Below are 21,280 nucleotides of genomic sequence, written 5' to 3'. Positions count from 1 at the left end.
TGTAAGGCTTCTCTCCGGTGTGAATTCTCATGTGGACTTGTAGTTTTCCTTGTTGATCAAAACTCTTTTCACATTGTTGGCAGGTGAAATGACATATAGTTCCAGTATTTTGAGCTCTTTCTCATTTAAAAGTATTTGCAATATGTAAGCAACTATACAATTTTTGTCCAGTTATGAATTAATGTTCCTTTAAAGGATTTTTATCTTGTATTTCATCTGTTCTTCACTCTCTTCTTTCAGATTTTGGGTGAAAAGAGATAAATACAAGTTAACACCCACTTAAAAGCAACAATAGAAGAGAAATCAATAATGGCCAAATTGAGAGAAACCAATGGTTTCAGCTCCTTGAGGATCACAGTCCTGCATAGATCAGCTCTAACCTGCTGCAAACCCACCTAAGTATTGAAGAACTTGACTGAGGTGTGCTCAATTACAATTGAAGCTAAACTCTGCAGTGTTGTGGCCCACCAGGAACTGAATTAGACATCCCTGGTATAAAATAATAGATGATTACTAAACCACAGCTAACAAGCAAACTATATTTTAAGAGCAATGTTAACTACCCCAAATGAACATCTTCTGGATACTGTGCAGAGGCGGACAGAGTACACAGCTTCATTACTTGAGTAAAAGTACATATACCCCTTGCTAAATTTTATTTAAGTACAAGTAAAAGTACTACAGTCAGATGTCCACTTAAGTAAAAGTAATGAAGTACTTGTTTTTATAAGTACTTGAGTATCAAGAGTACATTTTCTAAATATTGCATTACTACTGCCACAGTGCTTACATTTATGTACAGACATATGTTATGACAAATGTTAATGTTAATACCTTGGAGACTGTAAAAGGAATCGAAAGTAAAATCAAGTCATATTCATCTTTTTACCATGTTACTTTAACATTTGGAAGTCGTGGCCTAATGGTTAGAGAGTTGGACTCCCAATCGAAGGGTTGTGTGTTCTAGTCTCGGGCCGGACGGAATTGTGGGTGGGGGAAGTGCATGAACAGTTCTCTCTCCACCTTCAATACCACGACTTAGGTGCCCTTGAGCAAGGCATCGAACCCCCAACTGCTCCCCGGGCGCCGCAGCATAAATGGCTGCTCACATTGTGTGTGTGTTCACTGCTCTGTGTGTGTGCATTTCGGATGGGTTAAATGCAGAGCACAAATTCTGAGTATGGGTCACCATACTTGGCTGAATGTCACTTCACTCACTCACTCATTTCTCACTTGCCCACAAGGCAATAGCACAATGGTAACGCTCTGACAAACCTCTGCTAGGGTTTTAATGGATGTTTTGTTGTTAAACACACCGCATACTCAAGAACATAAAACAAATGCTCAGCTTACATTAATGTGTAATATCAGAAAAGAAAATTCAGCTAACAATTGTGTGTACATGTGAGTTTCTCTGTTTTTTCATCAATCAAACCAATAAACCTAAACCAGTAAAGAAGGCAATATAGCAATGTTCTGACACACCTCTGTTATACACACTTCATAGAAGAGAAAATAATGTTGATTAAAGAAAATCAGCTAATCATCTCTGTTTAGGTCAGCGTACAAAGAAGGAAAAATAAAATTAGCAGGAGAACATACTTTCAGCTGAATACCATTTACCACAATACCATTCTCACACTCAATCTATGTGTAACAACTCTGTGTGTGTGTGTACTGTACTTCAAATCAATCAAATGTCATGAAGTCTTTGGCAGAAAGCTGAAGGTGATTGCTGATAGGCTGTCCCAATCAGTGGTGCCTGCAAAATCCAATCACTTTTGAGAGGGTTTCCGAGATTTTTCTTTTTTCCTTTTTTTCTGTCTCTCAAATTTTTTATCGGATATTCGTTTCGTCGACATGGATCTGCCGTTTTCATTTTCATTTTTCGGCAAATCTGTACATTTTCTGAAATGATGACGTCATCAGCCCACGTCTCACCCCTAGTCAGACACCTCGTCACATGACATCAACAAAAACATGAACAAACACTGAACGATTGTCTTTTTATTAACTAACATTAACAGATTAATAAATGTATTGTTCCATGATCATTTGTATACCACGCACAAAGTGAGCACAGTCCAGGTCTTCTCCATTTTAAGTGTATTTCTGTGGCAGAATTACAGCGCCACATGCTGGTCTGGCATGTATACTACATCGTTTTGTGGTTTCATATGGATGTGGATATTTCTTGAGACGAGGGAAAAAAAGATCGTATTGGGGTAAGCTCCGTCTCCGTGTGGATGGGGCTGAAGTAACGGGTACTTACGGTTATGGATAAAAATTTAACGGAGTAAAGAGTACAATATTTGCTTCTCAAATGTACTTGCGTGAAGTCATGTGTACTCCCCAAAAATTATACTCAAGTAAAGTATAGATCCCTAAAAATTGTACTGTACTCCGTTACTGTCCGGCTCTGTTACTGTGGTAACAAGACATGCTATCAAAATAAGTACATTGAAACAGACATGTATGCCATTTTGAATTTCTCCTTTGCAAAGCGCTCAGGCAGTTGTGCTCCAGAGGTGCCCCATTTTTTGGGGTAATTTCACCCCGAAGGAAGCTGATTGAGTTGGTTCTTGTCACATGACCTGGTGCGCTTGCGTCATTCTGAAAAGCTGAGATGTTTTTAACTAGATGTGGTGCGGATGGGCCTGGAAAAAATGACCGCGCATACCACATTTGAAATAATAAACTTGAGTGCCCAAAAGACGCGATATGTGAACTTCATCTGTCAAAATTTTTACTTTTGCCGAACGGTTAAATGGTCAATATGAGCATCCCTAACTGGCATATTAACATAATTTAACATACAATTTTTTTTTTGTTTTAAGCCACACAAAGTCAACATCTTGGTATTTTTTACTCTGAATCTGCCATAAAATAATATAAAAGTTTATTAATCTTTGAAAAGGTGTACCTGCGTTATTATGCCATCATCATTATATCAGGGTGTACTCACACTAGCCAGTTTGAACCGTGCCCTAATGCGTTTGACCACCAAAGCGCGGTTCGTTTGACTAGTGTGAGTGCTCCGAATCGTGCCCGGGCGCGGCTCGATTAGCCGGCGCTGGCCTGCTTGGAAGAGGTGGGCCAGGGCACGGTTCAGTTGGACTCGGGCGCGGTTCGCATGCAGTGTGAGCGCTAACCGTGCTGGAACACGGAAAAGGATGCGTTGCGTCACGGTTTTGCGACGCTCCAAAACCAACATGGCAGGGAAAGGGTCGCTTTGGTCTAAGGCAGAGGTGCAAAACGCATAAAAACTAAAAACTGCAAAGTCCTTGCTGCACTTCAGCTGGTACCTTGCAAACATCCTCATACGAGCACCATAATGACGTAAGCGTGCTCCGGCACGAATGCTGAAACCCTATATGTGAGTGCACGCCAGAGGGGGAGTGGGGGGGGGGGGACAATCGTAATCTGGTCCGGTTCATGGCAACCATGCCTAGTGTGAGTACACCCTTAGAAATTATCGTTTATCGCGATAATTTCTTGGACAATTTATCGTCCAGCAAAATTTGTTATCGTGACAGGCCTACTAAGAAGAATGTAGTGTTGTGGTCACTAATATTGAAGCTTATAATTCTGTCTATATCTAGAGCCTGTTGTCTGACCCTAAAAAATGCGTTCTGTGTTATCGGGGCCCTATGTTGCTAAAGCCACTGTCTCTGCCTGTTTTCACTGCTAATATTTTCACATGGTACCAGAATGATCATAAACAGGAATGTGGTAACGTTAGTTAAAAATTGTGCATGAAAGCAATGTGACTTGCACCATGCTTTCCGTCTGTGTAATTCATAATCATGTATTTACTAAACAGTGAAATCAGATTGCTTAATATTGTCCTGTTTTGATGGCGCATGAGCTCTTTAAGCTCCACCCTCTTCTGAAAACAGGTCTTATGAATTTAAAGAGACACACAAAAATGGTGCGTTTTCACAAGGGCTGTTCAAAAATTTTTATGCGATTTTCATGCGCATCTCCTCAGTAAAGGATAGCCAGGTTCTCAAAACAAAACCTGCCCAAATGCTTCTCAAAACTAGTTCCGGGCGATAAAAATACATGTTTTTGGCAGGGTTCCCTTAGTAATATTCACGTTAGGGGCTAAATATCACGTTATTGATATTGGGGTCGCTTCAACCCGCGAACATGAAAAACAACCACAGACTTGGCAACACTGGTTGGCATTTACTACACAGAGCCGTAATTCACTGACAATCTACACAAAATCAATTTTAAAATCGCAGGCGATTCTTTGTCAGTTTATTTATTTTTACTTACTTGCCCACCTAAAAATTTTATCATAAGTTTTGTTCAAATAAGTTTTGTTCTTTAAAGACAAATTACCAAACCAAGTTACAAGGGAAAATGTCAAGACTGATTCAATAAAATTCAGATAAAAAAGGGTCATCATAGATTTATAAATGTGAAATCTAGATATAGGATTTTAAGCCCCCTGTCCGGTGTCCTCAAGCCGGACACTCATTTGTCCTGCTTTTTGGAGTTGCGCAGAGTCAGCTTAAAAAAAAACGCTCTAGAATCTTTATTAGGATGCAGCAGCATAGCATCTAATGCCGCAAGATCTCTGATCAAACTGGCTGAAAGAGGTATCAGATAAATAACTGATATATCATTGGTTAAAACGTCAACAAGCCTCCACGTGCTGGCTACGTCATATCATCACGTTAAGGGCACGTCTTCCCTGAGGTCATTATTTAGAGAAGCAACATCACCTCAGGAGGACAAAATCTCGGCTGCAGAGCTTTGTAAAGTCTATCATGCAGTCAAGCATCACCAGTCATACAGGAGTGTAGACTGTGGAGTCAAAGTTGAGAGAGAGATCTTTATGCTGTGTTCACACCAAACGCGAATAGAGCGTCAAATACACTTCTACCGCGTCTAGTTTGCCGCCTGAACATTTTGAGTGCATTCGCGCGTCTACCATGTCTTCGTGACTGATGAGGCATACCCGCTGTGGAAGAACCTCATGCGGCCTTTCCCTGGACGCACCCTTCCTCCGGAGAGGCGTGTCTTCAATTACCGTCTCTCCAGAGCCCGACTGGTGGTGGAGAACGCCTTTGGCATCCTCTCCTCACAGTGGTGGATGTACCGGTGGCTCATCGAGGTCCACCCTGAAGTTGCTGAGAACTGTGTTAAGGCAACATGTGTTCTCCACAACTTCATGAGGTGTTCGGAGATGAGACACCTGCTGTAAGGGGCATGGGGCAAGCTGGAGAGGAGCCGCTGCCAGGTCTGGGTCGGATTGCAGCAACTTCTCCAGAGAGGCAGTCCGGGTGAGGGATGTCTTCATGGCACACTTCTCGGCGGAGGGAGCAATAGCATGGCAGCCGACAGAGTAGTGTTTGAAGTCCTACTCAGCTGAAGACTTCCCCCACAACAGCTCATATAACCTATGAAGAGCATGACTACCTTAAATGAGCTTTACATCCATTAGTAATATGTATATATACATACAAATTTAGACCCTGAGTCATTAACGTTTTCAAATGGTAGGTTTTCCACGTTAGTATATAAGGTAAAATGATAAAAACATTCATAGTTAACATAGCTGAACAAGATCATTCCTCATTTGATGTATAATAATTGTATAGGTCTGTGCCATTTCTTTGTTCAGGTTATTACTGAAAAATTAAGTCATTTATTTTTGTTATGATGATAAATGGAGCTAGCCTCCAAAATTAATGGACCCTTCCTGTGATTTCTTTGTTTTCCTCACACAACACTGTCCAGACACACTAAAGTATATTGGTTATCCTTACAAGATTTAGATATGGAATAAATAGCATTCAATACAAAATGAATGTGTCATATATTGAAATCAAGTTTAAATGCGATAAAACACTTGATTTGTTGTGCATTAGATCCACATCAGGCATTTAATCATATTTAGAAATAATTTATTCAGGCCAAACTAAATAATCTGGATATTAATGTAAAAAAATACAAACATGTACAACCATGTAACTTTTTACATATAGAGACAGAAAAAAAAACGACCTCACTTGTAACGTGAAAGAGCCTCAGGGAACAAAATGCAGGAGAAGAGGAAGGAGGGCATTCTGTGTTTCCTGCAGAGCCTGCTGCCTCTTTTTTTTTAAAGCCTACTGGTGGCTGTGGGGGTCCGACTGTTCCAAATCTAGCACAACGGTGCTGTTTTCCATTGCTAATTTATACATTTTAAACTTGATAGTTTCTTTTATTTGAGGCGGCATGCTCTGCAGAAAAGGCAGAAGGCTGAGGAGGACGTGCTCATCAGAAGACTATGGTGGTTGTGGTGGTGGTGGTGGTGATGATGGTGGTGGTGATGATGGTGGTGGTGGTGATGATGTTGATGGTGTTGGTGGTGGTGGTGGGGCTGGAGGACGCCTCAGGAGTTCGAGCGGCATCTGCTCCACCTCCGACGGACCATCACGGGACCACCGGGTGCCTCTCCTCCTCTGTTGGCCTGTGAAATCAAAAATACAACACACAGTGCAATGAGAAGACAGAAAGATGATAATTGAAATAACAAAATTGTCTAGATATTGGGGGAATAATACATTTGCCTGTGTGAGTGACATACACATAGCCAGTGCTTAAATACAAGTGTGAAATTGTTTTGAACTTGCTTTAACATATTTTACATCATTAAAGTTATACTTCAGACATATAAACATCAGGAAGATAAACATGTTAACGAACAGTAGTTAAAAAGTATGTGTGCAGATGTTTGGTGGCACCCATTGCAATAAAATTGAGTCTGCATATACAAATACAATGATTATTAGTGAAGGGACTAATTCACACATTTTTTTACTATGTGACTATGTGAATGTTAAAGCTATGAGTGGATACTGTACTGCTGTTTTCTGCACGTAACGTTCAGATATTGTTTGTAGTATTGCCTTCACACAGCTGTGGGTGCAGCAGAAGGGGGTGAAGCAGACAGGCGAAGCACCAGGGGATCTTACATTATATATATAAAGAAATATTACATTATACTCTTCATCTGTAAACAATGACAGGACTCACTCACCTGTTTCTGTATCCCCTGCCTCCGGCTCTCCCTCTCCCTGGTCCCTGGGGTGGTTGTACTCTGTGACCTGGGTCTCGACCCCCCAACCCCCCCATCCCCCCCCCCCCACACACATGTTACAGGTGGTCTCCGGTGGGGTTACGAAGCGCTCGAGTAATCCCAGGACCTGTAAGTACTTCCACTTCTTCACTGATCCTGCTGCTGACCCACTCCTCTTCTCCATCTCCTTCCTCTTCTCCTTCAGGTAGGTGTCCCTGAGGCTTTTCCATTTTTTTCTGCACACATCCTCTGAATAAACAGATTACCTTGTTAGCGAAAAGTAAATAGTTGTAAAAAACGGCGGAAAGGCCGCGGGTCGATAAACTTGTGACTCAAAAGTGAAATGTGTATTTACAACTTACCAGGTTGCCCAATCTCCTCACTGACACTCTTCCAAGCGAGGTCCTTTTTATTCCTGTCTATAGAAATAGGAACTTGTGTCATAGATTTCTGGATGACTGCTCACCGATAATATCAGTCGTTCCTCCATTATGAACTACAGACGGGCCTGCCACCACAGCAGCAAGCAGGCTCCTGATTGGTTTAAGCGGCGTAAATTTATGCCAAAATTAAACATTTTCAACAGGCGGCAGACGCGAATTCACGTCAAATGCATAAATGCACAAAAAGCAGCATTAGCATTAGCAGAAAAAGCGAAATAGACGCGCGAATGAGGCAAATTCGCATCTTCTGCGCCACGCTAAACGCCTCATTCGTGCCACGAAACTTCCAGACGTGCATAAACGCGCCTTTGCATTGGCTTAACATTGAAATCATTTGCGCCAGACGCTCTATTCGCGTTTGGTGTGAACACAGCATTAGAGACTCATCTAAAGCTATGTGGGAAAACAAAAGCTAAGGCTTTGTGTGAGAATGTCCTAGCGCCCTACTCTGTTCATATACATTCAGAATACATCAAATTAAACAATCTGTCTTTTTCAGTGGCAACGGATGTATCAAACAAAGGTACGGTCAGAAGGACGTGCTACCTGCAAACTGTTTAGCCCATATCCTACACAATGCAACAAGATACGCAGCAGAAAGCCTGGATTTTGATGTTGAAATTGCTGTGCTCAAGGTTTACAGCCATTTCAGCATGTCAGCAAGCAGAACAGCACAGTTAAAGGAATTCTGTGAGTTTGTGGAAGTGGAAGAATGCAACCGGTCACGGCATGTCGTCACAAGGTGTTAGTCCCTGCTTCCATCTATTGACAGAATACTGAAGTATTGAAAGCCCCTGACCAGCTACTTTCAGAGTGAAGGTGAGGAGCAGTGCTCCCAGTTTTTGTGGAAATGTTTTGTAGAGGAAAGCATTAAAGTGTCTGAGACATATTTTCTTTTCCTCAGTCACATTCTTAGAGTGTTCTTAGACACCACTGAAGCACTTGAGGCCAAATCGTCCACCATAACGTGTGTTTAAGGGTAATGACTGAACAGAAACAGAAGTATGGGGGACAGGTTCTTTGGCTTTACTGTGTACAGCAAACTCAAGCAGCTACTCCCTTACCTGGCAAATAAATGTGTGGAGGATTTTCTTGGTTTCTATGAAAGAGCCACGAAATACAAAAGTGAAAGATATGACTTCTCTGAGAACAGCTTTCATAGCAAAGTGGCAAAGCTTGACCTCCCAACTGCGTCATATGAAGAATACAGTGATGCTGTACAGGCCTGCAATCAGAAAGACATTGATATGGATGGACTGTATGAGGAATATGCCAAGGTGAAAGCTTCCTTCACCTCTCTGGAAATGAAAGGATGCCACAGTGAGAAGCGATATCTGAAACTGTTTTCCAAAGCAGATGTACCACTTGTGAATCTCAGGAAGATCAGTGCCTATTTTTCTCCATCCTATGCAGCAATGCACAAACAGAACCAGTCTTTTCAATGATGACATCTGCATGGAGAAACGAGAGGAATCGTCTGGATGTGGACAGCGTCAAGGCTGTGCTCCAAGTTCGTGTCAGTTTCACCTTTCCCTGCACAGATGTGTACAAGAAGTTCATTAGAAACAAAAAACTCTTGGATGCAGCCAGGAAAGGGCAGAAGTATTGCAGATAGACAATCAACTATTTGGTGAGTATGGTGTATTTTATTTAATGAAGCAAATATATATAGGCTACACTCATTTCCTGTAGGAAGCGGTTAAGCCAAATTGATCTCTAATGCAGCATTATGATTTTATGAATTGGCTATATGAAATATCAATTGAAGGCTGAAAACACTATTTTTGCTATGTTTTTATGTGTACCCCGGAAGATGAACAAGCCCAGGGGCAATGGGGGCTTGCCTTGATGGAAATGATGAACCTAGAGGTGCTGTTGTCGCCTGAGCTGCTGCAGAGAGTGAACTTCTTTGTTAAGAACAGAAATGTGTATTATTATTTTTTTAGCAGTCCATTAATTATTTATATAGTTCCATTATTTTCAGAAGTCCAGAAATTTTGTTTCCAGGCACTGTGCACTTTTTTGAAACAGACATCACAATGTCTTGAATAAATACAAATACTGTGAGCAAACACTTTATTTGCCTCTTCCGTTACACACAGGTCCACATCAAATTGTCCGCCAATGAACAGAGTAGGCTTTTTCAGAATCACTGTATCATGAAACCATCGATATAATGGACAAAATTGTATTATGAGTACATTGTAAATGTGATTACAGATTACAGAGTCCTATGCCATTATTCTTGTCTTATTAAATGCCGCAAAGTGTCCTCCTTTTTGGTGTTGTGGAAATGGCCACCCTATCCGGACAGCTTTCTGAGACAAAATAGAAACTGATGGCTCTAGTGCCAAACTGAAGAAAAAATAAAAATACTATAAACTAAAATGTGTCATATTGTGTAATAAATAAATATGTAATAATTATGTGTACAATAAAACAAAAAATTATTAATTATAAAAATTATTATATTTATTGATATAAACAAATATTTAGAAACCTTTAACATTTCTTTATCAAAGTTTATTTGCTATAATTTAAAAATTGGTAATAAAATATGACAAGAACTGTCAGAACAAATTCATCTTGATAATGTTTCTACTTTGATATAAAGGTATGTAGTGGATTACAATCAACCAAAAAAATCTGACAACTGCAGTATTACAATATTTATACAACAATCAATACTTTGGTGACCAATTACCAAGCAATCACATTAGCAATTAAATAAAAATACTAAAGCAAAACATGGTCAGGTCAAAGTGTCTGAATAATTTTTGGCCCCATTTTTTTTTTTTTTTTATCAGTTTTACTGGTAGTCCACTGTATGAAGAAGTCTTGGGTATGATGTCACAGTTTACTTTATTTAGCTATACTCACATAAATGAACTATAGTGTCCTGCACCCACTAATAAATAATTATCAAAAATTATATCTGGTGTCTGAATAATTTTTGGTTTACTGTATGTTATTAGAAAAAAGTAAAATTTGTTTTCCCAATTTTTATAAGAAACAATGGTAACTAGATTGGTAAATGTTTTTCTTACATGAACTGGAAGCTCATCATCAAAAGTTATTTTGTTAATACCTGAACGTATGTTGTCTTAAACCTTAGTGTTAGGTGGCGTCTTTGAGTTAACAAGGCATGCCTTGAATCTGTTGCTCTTCTCGAAAAATTATGTTTTCTTCTCCTCAGGAAAAGAAGTTTCACCAGATCGCAAATTAACAAGACGGAGTACATTTTGGTTTACCTCAGGAGTCAACTCGATACTGACTGGAAACCCACCAAAATAACGTATGTTCATACACTTGTGCACAGCGCTATCAAGCGCAAGGTTGGGGGTTTGATTCCCCGGGAACACATGATGGGTAAAAACTGATAGCCTGAATGCACTGTTAGTCGCTTTGGATAAAAGCGTCTGCTAAATGCATTAATTAAATTTAATTTAATATGTTGATGACAGAATTTTCAGCGGGCTCTGCGGCATGCTATTTACGTTGGATGTTTTCATCCACTCGTTGCTGATAAACTGCACTGAACTTACATACACTATATTGAGAGGGAGGAGTCACGTGCTGATTTGGGTTGATTTGGGCGGGGTCTGAGCCGGTCGGACATGATGGTAGGAGACGCTATCAGTTACCAGGGGCAACGCCTTCAGAACTTCACAGAGGCGCGACTAAACATTTCAGAGCTCTTTAATTTTTGTGCATTTATTATTTTAGACAGATCTACGAATAGAAGATAGTTGTAATTTTATTTTAGCCAAATGACACACTTACTGTACCAGGTTTTTGTGTTGCGTGTTGGGGGCTGCAAAGTGGACAAACCAGTTCTGGGTTGGTTAGGGTAGTTAAATGTGTGATTGTAAGAAGTAAATATCCTGGTTAGATTAAAGCCATTAACAGTGTAAATGCAAGGTGTATGAGATTCAGATGAGGCTGCAGACAGATCTAATCTAAAGTGTAGACTGTAATTCAGAAAAAAGTGGGCACTTTTTGTCTTAAATACCTTTCACTGTTTCCCTAATTTATTTACCTTTATTTATTTAACAGGTACTGCATTCACGGTGACTCAGTGAGCCTCCTCTTACTCCATGGGTGATCTTAACATTATCAGGGCAAGTCTGTTCAGCCCACTGCACCTGTCTTGATGACTGGCGTGCACCCACACTGGAGCCCTGCACTTTCGTGGTCAATGCCTGTGTCCGGCTAAAAGGAGAAGGCCATGGTCAGAGGCGTACTGGAAGATCCCAAGCAGCATCAGCAAGGTGCAACCAGAGGTTGGTCACCAGATCAGTTTTATATCTGCAGCAGCCACACGCAAGATCTCTGGACAGACAAATTGACGGTGAGACCAACAATAGTCCAGCACAGAGAACACGTATGGCCAAAACAACACCACCAACACCAGAAAAGCTGGCAATATTCTACCGGCAAATCAGCATGACAGGCACAGGATCTGCCATTTTGAGTGTGCTCCCTGACTACTGTGAGCTGGCTAGAGATCCTGTTCTGCCCATTCGGAGCCTACAGACTCAGGTTAATGGAACTGGCCTTAATAGGAGTGCAGTGCAGATGGAGAGACAGACAGGGGGACAGCACATGTCATCTCTTTGGTTTGGTGCACGGGCAGGGAGAGTCACGGCCTCCTCGATGCATAGCGTCTATGGAACAGAGCTCTCCATCGTAAAGAGGGTAGGTTACCCAACTTGGGCATTCACTGCCCAAACAGCACATCAGCACAACGATTGACAAGTGCAAACTTGTGTTTTTTTTGTCAACCCGGCCTTTCCCACGGTAGCAGCCTCGCCAGACGCCATTATAACCTAAACCTGTTGTGGTAAAGGCTACGTTGAGGTGAAATGCCCACCAAAGTACAAGGACTGCACAATCCTTCAAGCTTGTTCATCAGATGATCGCAATTTCTTACATGTATTCGATGGTCAGGTGCATCTTAAAAAGAATCACCAGTATTACACACAAGTCCAGACCCAACTGTTTGTGACAGAGAGCTCCTACTGCCACTTTGTAGTGTGGACCTTGAAGGATACTGTGATTCTGTGCATAGCTCCAGATAGTGCTTTTTGGAATGCACGACTACAAAAGACACAGGACTTCTTTGTGAAGATGGCTCTCCCTTGAACTTGCTGTGTAATATTTCACTATCCCACCTACCTCTCAACCATCATCTGGTCACAGTGTGCTACGGGAACTACAGTAGCCACAGCCACAACAAATAGGTGAGAAGAGGCAGAGAAAGAAGCCTGCCAAAAAAGCAACCAAGAGAACAAAGGAAGTGTGGTGTCTCTGTGCCGGACCAGAGGAGGGAGAAATGGTTTGTGACAACGAGAACTGGCCAGTCCAGTGGTATCACTTCAGTTGTGTGGGGCTTGTGGACAAACCCTCCTCTGAAACGCCATGATTTTGCCCTTCTTGTGCTAACTTTTACAAGAGATTATACCCCCCCCCCCCAAAAAAAAAATATATATATATTCAGTTTTCAATAAATATTGTTAAGCCATATCAAGTTGAAATGTAAAAAGTAATGAGGCACTCAAACAACACTTTTGCACATGTTCGTTATATCTAGAATATCTAACTCTAGAAGTACATACATAAGAAATAATCAAAAGTACATGTTTCATTATATTAGTCTTATATGATTTTAGTAAAGTTAAAAGCTTTGAAAACAATTACCTATAATATTTAGTAACGACTGTAGTAAACCCAGAAGTGAAGATCAGGGCCCGTATTCATAAAGAATCTTAATGCAAAAAGTAGCTCCTAGTGACAAAATTCTAAGAAAATTCTTAGAAATGTGGGCGTTTACTCTTAAAATTAAAGAAAACATCGTAGTAAAGAAAAAAGTAATTCAGAAAGCATCTTAACCCTTAAAAAGGTCTTAAGGTCAAACTTGTTAGGAGCACGGATGAGGACTTTTAAGAGGCTTAAGAGTTTCTTTAGCAGAGGAGAAAATGGCAGAAAGACGAAGAGGCAGAAGAAATGTGTTGCATACAATGGATGACAGTGAGTTAATAAGATGCTATAGATTAGATCGTGCAGGGATCATGTTTGTGACTGATCTTATTAGAGACGTGCTAACATCTCCGACACAGCGCAGAAATGCCGTAGCGCCGGAAATTAAAGTAATCACTAGATTACGATATTTGGCAAATGGGAAAATGCAACAATGCAAAAGTGATGATTTGGGTCTGTCACAAGCTTCTGTAAGCAGAGTGAACACACAAACAATTACTGCACTTTCAGATCATCTTATTATGTCACAGTTCATTTTGTTTCCACTGGACATTCCCACCTTGCAGGCTCAAAAAACTGCATTTATGAATATAGCAGGCTTATAGGTGCGCACAAGCAGGGGCAATGAACTGTTAATAGTTTGTGCTATACGCTCCCATGTCTGCTTCTTGTCCCTTGCTTTGACACCCGGCCCGAATTTTCCTTTAAGAATGGCCCTGTGTTCATCCACTAACTGGGCTAACAGTAAACACTGTTCCTCTGTCCAGTTTGGCTTTCTCCCCCTTCTTGGATTTGATTCCATGTTTGATAGATTAAAACCAACATTCAAACTGCCACTTAAATAGGACAGCAATCACTGTAATTGGAAAGACTGGAACAATTTTTATCATTCTAAGCCAGTCAAATACCTAATAGGAAATTACAAGCATGGTAAATAAAAAAAGGATTTATATACACACAAATAATGTTTGTGTGTGAGAGAGAGAATGGTCAAATAGGTAAAATTATGCATGTAAATTCAAAGTGAGAATTAAAATCACTCTTTTTTTCCTTCTTGTACAACCAACCAATCACAGTCTTCAAAAGATTGTGTCATACATAGCAACAGGGTCAACCCCGCCTCCTCACTAAGATGAAAGTTTTTGTCTTTTCCTTACTCAGAGTTGCTCTCAAATCGGTCCCGAATCGCTCTTAAGCTAAGACTCCTACGTAAAACTTTTTAAGCTAAATTAAGAGTTTTCTGAGAGGATTCTTAGAATCTTTATGAATACGGGCCCAGGAGACTGAGTGAATCTTCATCAGGTTCTTGATTGACTTGGTTCTGTGCCACACTGCAGTCATCAAGACTGATTAAAGCACTTAATCACTGTACTTACTGTGAAGACAAAGCAATCAGATCATGAGCTTAAATGTGTATGTAAAGGATGTGAGCAATTTTAGTTCCATTGCACCCGCACCTTTTTATGTGCCCGCTTGTCAATTTTAACAACGCATCGTTGACAACACAGAAAACAGCTTGTTCCACCCGATGTCATCATCACAGCTTCAGTAGGGTTGTTGTGTTAAAAGAGTTGATTGTTATTGTACAGCAATCACTGAAGAATTTATAGAACTGGAGTTGTATCATTTATATAAAAACTACATTTATATCATACAAATTAGGAAGTATTCATATTTGGGCTTCACTATATACTGACACTATTGCTTGCTTGTATAGATTATTTACTAACAGATTCGACACTTTATATGGTGTTTAGGCTTGTTTATGTTGTGTAAAACTTTTTTCTAATTGCTCTGTTTTTTGTAAACAAATTTTTCGTGTCTTTCTTATGTGCATTAACTACTTTTTGTACTTCAACTACACTTTTCCTTAATTTTTTACATTGTCAATTTCTCATATTGTGTATTTCAGCAATGTAAACAGGCACAACAGACTTTATAGTCTTTCCAAAATAAATAATTTTTTTATTGAGTCATTAACATGTTTAATTTGTTTTTCATGTGGAATTTGACAGCATTTGGTACAAATGGATGTGCATAGCGTGAACAAAGGAATAGCTTCCTGAATTACTTGAGCATTACGCCCTCCCACTCCCTGGAAAACATCTTACATTCGCTTTTGCAAAAAAAACATCTGTGATGTTCCAGTCAGGCAGAAACATTTCTTTGTGCATCTTCACAAATATTGTGCAGAACACACCAAGCAGCACAACATCAGATATCAGAGCGCTGTTGACATCGTTGCGATTCAGTAAGTTCTCGACAACCATTCGTGCTGAGCTCAGTCGGTAGTTGTACAGCCGTTGTTGAGGGGTCAGAGCACGGTGGATTATAAAACCCTTTATAAGCCAGTTCTTGAGGGGGTATGCAGCATCACCAATTGAATTGACAGGAACCTCGACTTCCTTCACAATCATGGAGTTCTGTTTAAAAATAAAATCTTATTGTGAACATGCAATGTCATTGCATACACTTGTATCTTGATAAGTATAAAAATAGCCAAACAATAACAGTGAATCAAATAGTGCTTACCTCATGATTAAACAGGTTTTCTGCCATTTGGAAAATGGGAGAGTTGGACAACACATGAGCCAGTCTACATACACATCTGTGAAGTTAGTTAGGGAGACATGTGGAGTTAATATCTGTAGATGTGAAAACAGAAACTTTGTAAATATCACAAAAGCTTAGTGACTACTTTCTTACCAGAACATGTGGTCAAAACAGCTTGAAGTACAATTGAATGCCATCCCTTACGATTGTAGTAAGATAATAGGATTGTGGCTACCATCTATTGCACCGGCACATAATGGATATCAATGTTCAGCGAATCCATTTATAGTGTTTTGAAGAGCTTCTCCTCTAGGCAAGGAGATGAAACGTTTGAAAAGCTTTCTCTTCAATATCGCAGTCACTTCGTGAACCAGCGTACTAACAGTCGACAGCCCCACACCAAAAAGACAACTGGTTGTGCAGTACTCACCAGGGGTAGCATACCACCACAGAACAATAGCCAATCTATGGCATGGTTCAAGGGGCTTTCTCCAGTTTGTAGACTTTCGTCTCACCAAATCAAGCGACACGGGAACAATTTCCAGGACATATTACCCTTGTATTTTCCAGAAATGCAGTGTGGAAGGGGCTTTACATTTAGTCATTTAGCAGAAGCTTTTATCCAAAGCGACTTACAAATGAGGACAATGGAAGCAATCAAAAACATAAAAAGAGCAATGATATACAAACGCTAAGACAAGTCTCAGTTAGCTTAACACAGTAAACATATGCTGCGTTTAAACCGAAATTACCCGTAACATTTGTACCAGTTACTTTTTTCCTAGGAACTTTTCCCCCCCCAGACCTGTTGCTTTCTTCGTTTCCACTGTGGTGTAAAGTACCGGGAAGATTAGGCAAATAGTCTGGTGACGTAGGTCTGCACGCATTTCTCAATACAAAGTACACTGATTTTGGATGTGCATCCTCGGTAGTTCAGACTTTGCTCATCCGACTTGGGAATGTGATGTCCGCGACGACGCAAATCCGGTAAATCTGCAAACAGCAGCGTACTTGATAACTGCAGTCTGCTGACTGTGGCTACTGCAATTTTCCTCTCTGTATATTTGCTATAAAACGAAATGGGTTATCAAATACCACTGCCTCCTTTAATTTTCATTTAAACATAATAAGAGCTGCAGAAATGTACTTAGTTTAGGTATATGTGTATATATATACAACCATTACAATGAAACAAAATATTATATCAATTTGCCTTTTTTATTTTAATTTTAAAATATAGATAAATTTAATACAGACCAAAGATAACCTGTTAGATTTACCCAAAACAAATTATATTTTATGTTTAACCACTAAAGAGACATCAGAGCCAGTGGCACACTTCAGAAGGTCTATCCAAGGTGAGTCTGCTTCTCGGCGGATAGATGATCACTGTCTCGTGGAGCTCACTGTCTCCGAGATCGGCGAAACACATTTGTAAATAGGCGCTGTCTTTATAAATAAACCACAGATTTGAGTTTTAGACAACTACATTCTCGCCTGAAATACTTTTATTGTGTCATGAAATGTAATTTTAAAAGTAATATTTTGAAAATGTTGATCCGAATAAATGGTGGTTGAATTCAACCAATGCTGCGTGAACTCAACCAATCAGCATGTTTAGTGCCCAAGTCCCGCCCCCGAAAGTTCCGGAACTTTGATAAAGTACTACCTCACCAGCAGGGACTTTCTGAGGGGGATTTTTTTACCCGGAACTTTTAGTCCTGGTTCCTCCAGTGGAAACACACCGAGTACCAGCTCAAAATCCCTAGTTCCTGGGTAAAGTTCCTACGGTGGAAACGCAGCTCAAAATCCAGCAATGGATCGAACACTTGAGTCCGCTGATTACACCTCAGCAGAATCTCCACGAACTTCGTAGTGTCCTCTTGCAACAAGATCGACACTACTAAAAAAATCCACTCTCTCCAGCAAAGATAGCGATGTTGCTATCATCTGTGATGTAAACACTGGAACTACACACCTTAAATTAAAATTGATAGTTGTCTATAAGATTATATAGTTAAGATGGGCAAATTCGGCCCTGCAGGCTCACTGTCCTGCAGTTTAAACCCAATCGTGATAAAACTCGCCTGCCAGTAGCATTCCAGTAATCATTAAGACAGAGATTAACTGGCTAAGGTGTGCTTGATTAGGGATGCAGCTGAACTTTGCAGGACATTGGCCTGGATAAGGCGAGGTTGCCCATCACTGCAATGGCATATGATATATATATAGGTGATACATTTTATTTAAAAAAAAGTAAAAAAAAAAAAAAGAAATTCTAAATTATTACCTGAAATATACAGCCAATCTTATCAGTTGTCAAGTCTTCGTCCTTTAAAGTTACCCTCTTAGGACCCTTGAAAAGCGTCTATGTATCCATGGCTTGCTTGAAGGAAGTTTCGCGACTGTATTCAGCATCCGCACTCTTCTGTTTCCATTCGTCCCAGTGCGTGAACTTCCGGGTCACAGCTTAGTTAAAAAATCTAAATGTGATATTCAATTTTTATACTAAAATCCATTATTTAGAGTAGATTATGTGTCTGGCAGAATATTAAAATATATCTTTAAGTAAATATTAAACAAAGTTAATAAAATGATAAATTAAAAAAACGATTAAATTTTTTCCTTTTATTTTTTTTAATTGAAAACGGATTTGGAATGGATGGAAGATACCCGGATTTGTACACTGACTTTTTTCGTCCAATTTTTCTAATACTATTATTTGATGACAACAATACATTTGGAAAACAAAATACAGCAATTTCAGATTTTTTATTTTAAACAAAAATAAATAAATAAATAAAAACAAGCTGCATTGCCTTTCATTCCGAAATAGATTAATGAATGAACGAAATTCTTACAAATGAAACTTAGTACAAGAAAATCCATATTTATCAAATGAACCATATATGGTGACAACACTTCCTTTTAAAACTCACGTGATTTAAACCCTAACCCTTATTAGAAGCCACTCCGTGCTTCAGGTCAGCACAATCTTTGAAAACGTACTCCCTGTGCAGCACATTGTTTGGCAAGCCTTCCAATAACGCAAGATCAGCCATTACACTAAGACTGGGGCTGCAACTAACTATTATTTTAATAATCGATTAGTTGGTTTATAATATTTTTTCAGATTAATCAGATTAAAACCCCTAATTCCTTTATTTTTATTTTTACTGACAAAAAAAATACTATTCCACATTCTGTCCAATGTCCTTAAAACAAATGTGCCAACTGAGAGAGAGAGAGTAGTCAATGATCTTGTGACCAGGCTTGTTTAAGTAATTTGTGGATTAATGCGTATTGGAGACGCGAACCATTTCAAACGATTCAGTTCAATTTGGTGAACTGGTTCAACCGGTTCACTAAGAAGCACCGGTTAAATTGAATGATTCGTTCGTGAATCGGACATCACTACTAAAAATAGCTAAAAGATGTTTGTGGCAAAGGGGGGCGTGGTTTAGCGAACCCTGCAGCGGGGAAGAGCATCAGGAGACGCGCTCGGTGAGTGAGTGGGTTAAGCGGAAATAATGAACACCTGTCTCTTGTTTCAGTAATTGGCGTGGAGAGAGTGTAAAATACCAGGAGAAATTGGTGCAAGGGAGAGAGAGAAGGACTGCTGGATGCTACACTCCTGGACCTTGCTGAGATTGTGTGGGAGTGATTCTATGTAGATTTTTGTCTGTTTTTGTGCATGTTTGCACACTTTTTGCTTTTGAATAATAAATAAAACAGCCAGTAGTCAAAGCCGACCCTGCCGTCTTCCTATACAATGAATGTTGTTACAATGTTCATCAGCAAAACTACAAACATTTAATTTGATTTGAATTGTTTAAAACAACTGAAATACTATCTGGCAAGTGTAAATAATTAGATCAACTCAATTCTAAAATATATCGGAGAACAACTTTAAACCACCTTGTTTTCAAGGATATTTTCATATATCTATTATAAAACATAAGGATACTGGATCGTTCTAAGCAATAAAAATTGTGTGTGGCACAAATGGCATTATATTCCCCATCTCATATTTCTTTAAGGTCTCGTGTTAAACATGGTGTCACGTGCAGGGATATGATATGCACATGAGGTTATGCATAATAAAGGCATTGTAAGCTCCATATGTGGTTATTGGGGAGGAAGGAGGTGGAGATGCACTTACACGCATCTTCCCCTGACCGAGATTTATAAAGGGATTTTTGCTCAGGTTCTGGTGTACAAATGGTTTTATAAGTCGGAAAACTTTCGTGGGTTTGCAAAATGTAGCTTTTGTGGCTACGTACACTTTTAGTATGAAATCTTCGGAAAGTTTGATAAATGAGAACCCAGGTCCCTATTTGACGGTTCAGTTTGGGTCTGCTGATGAGTCATTCTAAATAATTATAAATACCAAGTAAAAATAATGTATTTTGTGTTTTGATTCATCATTTTTAAGAGTGTCATACGTTAGTTAAAAAGGCCTGTCACCTGAAGATCTCTCTACATACTGCTTTATGGGTAACGTGATGAAGTATCACAAGTTGAATCTGTCCATACATTGAAGAATGCATAGGGGTTACACAACAAGTTTCTATTTGACGGTGGCTTTGCGTCATGTTGGAGCACGCCCGGGACAGTAGATGAACTTGAATTCAGGTTTGCTGGCAGATAAGGTCAATAACAACAGTTCTGATGCAATGCAGCGAAACGACAGATGATAATGGTGAATGGTGTCAGGTTGTGATGAAGACAAGAAACAATTTGATAACATGAGTGCTCAAACCACATGAAGGAAACGGGTAAACAACAGGTCAATCCAAAGGCTGGGCATTGATGATACCAGTCACTGACATTTTATATATATATATATTCAATTCAATTCAAGTTTATTTGTATAGCGCTTTTTACAAAACAAATCGTTACAAAGCAACTTTACAGAAAATTATGTTTCTACAATATTTAGTAGTAGCTAGTAGTTTGTGCACATTTGACAGGATTTTAGAAAAAATAAAAATAATAATAATACAAGACGTAGTCAGCTAGACGATGAACTATCAATATTATTAATTAAGTTATTATATGATTCAATCACACATTTAGCAATAATTGTTAGTTCTGTTTGTTGATTCAGGGTTAGCATCATCTGAGGTCCTCTGAGGGTCAGCATCATCTCTTCTCAATATATATTATAATATATATTACTTTGCAATTTAATGGTTACTTTTCTTAAATTAGACTTCCCCGATGACGTTTGCAGCCTTCTAAATGAGACCAAGCTAAAGTGTTTATAATGAGTGATAAAGTCCAGGTGTGCATGATCAGATACTGAGAGTGATGATGGGAAATGTCGTCCTTTGAGGAGAGTTGCTGTTAGATCATGGCTCCATGCCAGATAATTCAGATCCATCCTGACAGTAAATATCAGTTTTGTTTTGTAACAGAACAACTAGTCAGCAGAGTTGACTAA

Source organism: Carassius auratus, chromosome 4, assembly GCF_003368295.1.
Source record: "Carassius auratus strain Wakin chromosome 4, ASM336829v1, whole genome shotgun sequence".
Classification (NCBI taxonomy): domain Eukaryota; kingdom Metazoa; phylum Chordata; class Actinopteri; order Cypriniformes; family Cyprinidae; genus Carassius; species Carassius auratus.
Note: the sequence above shows the minus strand (reverse complement) of the source record.